The sequence below is a fragment of the Pagrus major genome, chromosome 1, assembly GCF_040436345.1.
Source record: "Pagrus major chromosome 1, Pma_NU_1.0".
In the NCBI taxonomy this organism is placed as follows: domain Eukaryota; kingdom Metazoa; phylum Chordata; class Actinopteri; order Spariformes; family Sparidae; genus Pagrus; species Pagrus major.
Window position 1 is genome coordinate 39331933 of NC_133215.1, and position 3050 is coordinate 39334982.

Consider the following 3050-nt stretch of genomic DNA (forward strand, 5'->3'; position numbering starts at 1 on the left):
CGGGAAGAAAAGCCCGGCGCCTGACCCACCCTTTTTGTGGACTGGTGAATGTGAGGAGGCTTTCCAGACCCTGAAAGAAAGGCTGACAACCGCGCCTGTGCTGGGCTATCCTGATTACAGCCTGCCTTTTGTCCTTCAGACTGTCCCCAGCAGGTGAGGTCCAGTGAGCCCAAGCGTGGTGTGAGACAGCCCACACAGGATCCAGTAAACCCCACAGCCCAGAGTACCTCTGTCTCAGAGGAGCCCCAGTCTGAACCCTCCAGACCTAATGAGCCCTACAGAGATGTGGGGGTAGAGTCACTGCCTGCCATGACGAAACAGGAGATCCATGCGGGGCAGGCAAGGAAGATCCTGTTATCGGCCCTGTCTTGCACTACAGGAGTCTGAACCAGAAACCAAGCCGCAGCGAGAGGATCAGTGGTGGTGGGCAGGTATGCCTTCTCTTAAAGGAGTGGAGGAGGTTACTAATAAGAGATGGTATCATGTACCGCCGCATCAGAGACTGCCAAAGGGGAGTAGTGGAGCAACTAGTACTGCCAGAGAAGCTGCCTGAATCAGTCAAGACAGCTCTTCACAATGACTCAGGGCACTTAGGTTTTAAGAGGACTGTGCAGATGATGAGAGAGATTTCATTGGCCACGGATGTTCCAGGAGATCAAGGCTTGGTGTGAGCAGTGTGAGAGGTGCTGCCTGAGAAAGACCCCAACTGCAGGTGTCAGAGCTCCCCTGGTCAGCATTCACAGCAGCTCCCCAATGGAGCTCATATGTGTGGACTTTCTGACTCTGGAGAAGTCAAAGGGCGGCATAGAAAATGTCCTCATCGTCACTGACCACTTCTCACGCTATGCACAGGCATACCCCACTAAAGACCAGAAGGCCAACACTGTCGCCAGAGTGCTGTGGAGAAACTTTTTCTGTCGGTTCGGGTTCCTGCGAAATTGCATGCAGACCAAGGACGCAATTTTGAAAGTGCTGTTGTGAAGGAGCTGTGTAAGTGTACTGGCATCACCAAGACCCACACAACTCCCTATCACCCCCAGGGCAACGGAACCACTGAAAGGTTTAACCGCACCATCATGAACATGCTGGGGCCCATGGAGCCTCACCTGAAGCCACGGTGGCATGAGTATGACAGAGGTGACAGAGTTCTGGTTAAAGTGTGTCATGTGGAGGGGCGACAGAAACTGGGAGACAAGTGGGAGCCCCGGCCATACATTGTGGTGAAGAAGCAGCCTAACATTCCTGTGTATGTGGTGCGCTCAGAAAATGGAAACACAGAGAGAGTGGTCCACCGCAATCTCCTTACACAGTGCATGTTTCTTCCAGTAGAGCAGGTTGGTAGGATGACAAGAGGAGAGGTTGAGCCAGACACAGAAGGAGAGGTTGAACCAGACACAGAGGAGAACATGGAGATGGAGGACACAGAGGACATTGGGGAGCAGGCCGGTAAAGTGACGACACAGGGAGATGAGTCAGACACAGTGGAGGACTTGAAAGTGGACAACATGGAGGACAATGTGGAGAAGTGTTTACCTGAGGCCACAGATGAACAGATTGAACACACAGGGATGGAGGAAGTGGACGTGGAGACAGGACAAGTGAGCAAAGGAGTGGAGAAACATGTTACAGCCAGGGGCGCCAACCTGCCTCCCACACCCAGTGTTCCGAGGAGGAGCTCACAGAGAAATCGGCGTCCCCCCAAGAAACTGTCCTACGAGTCGCGAGCTGTGGAATCAGAGGAGGATCGGCAGAGAGTAGAAAGAGGATGGAAGTTGTGGCAGAGGGCCAAAGCAAGAAGAGCAGCTGGACACATGTAGCTTGACACAGCAAGTGCACCTACTTTAATAGGGGGTACAAGTACACATATCACACATATCACACTCATTCATTCTTCACATAATTATTTTGGACTGTTCTCTTTGTTTATGTTTAGTAGGTGGTCCTTGTTTTATTTAATTTGTTCTGATGACTGAGACGCCATCAATTAAAGTAGGGGTGGATGTAGGGCGGTTGCCTATTAACGTCAGTAGATGGCGCTACTGTATTGTTCTTTGCCCTCAGCGGTTTGGCGAATATGGCCGTTTGTCCTAAAAAGGGCCACCGTATTTTCAGGTGTGTTACGCGCACAAGCGCCATTCTGGTCAAATGTTTATTTTCCTGTGATAAGGTAAGCTGCATAAACCGTGCTCTCCCGAAATGTGAATAATTATCCAAAAATATTAACTTTTGTTCATGTATCCTGTTTACTGTGTTTAAAAGATATGACGCAGGGTTAGGTAAAATGTTTAAAAAATGTTTATTTTCCTGTGATAAGGGCATAAGGAGTTGCCAGCCCCCGTGACTCGACACGTGTGAATGTGAAATAAACAACGGCATGGTCCGAGCGGCAAATACAACAACCGTGTCCGACTCGTCCCTCCTCTACACCCCCCAAACACAACACAACGCAGAGTCCCTGGGTGGAGTGGTCGGGTTACATTCACATGTTCAAATTAATACTGGATCAATTAATATACAGAAACCAACAAGTTATTGAAATAAATTATGTAATGTTTAATTACGTAACAAACCAGTAAAGCCTCTCTCTTCAATGGGATCTAGATCAACCATCTCAGGAGCAGGCACACATCCCTGAGGTGGCAGCGAGTACTATGAGTTATTGGCCCTTGCTGTCTCCCTCACCTGTGGTCTCGTCAACATGCTGACAAATCTACCTTCACTTCAGGAGGAGTTGGCACTTTCTGTGGCAACCTCAACCTTTACCTCACCACTGCTCTGTGATGGTCTTCAGTAGAAAGAGGTATTTTTTGTTAGTTTGGCTAGTATATTTTATATTGCATAACACACTCACAAAAACACTGCAATCTAGTAAAACTAAAGTTTAAAAGTAGAAAAGGATGGCCATATAAATATAATAGATCAATTCCATTCAAACTCAACTTTCCCTCAAGACCAATATCCAGGATCTATATCCTCCACATTTGGATGCACAACAATGTATGAACAATATGGCTTTTCAGAGGGATTGTTGGCATCAAAATAACTAATAT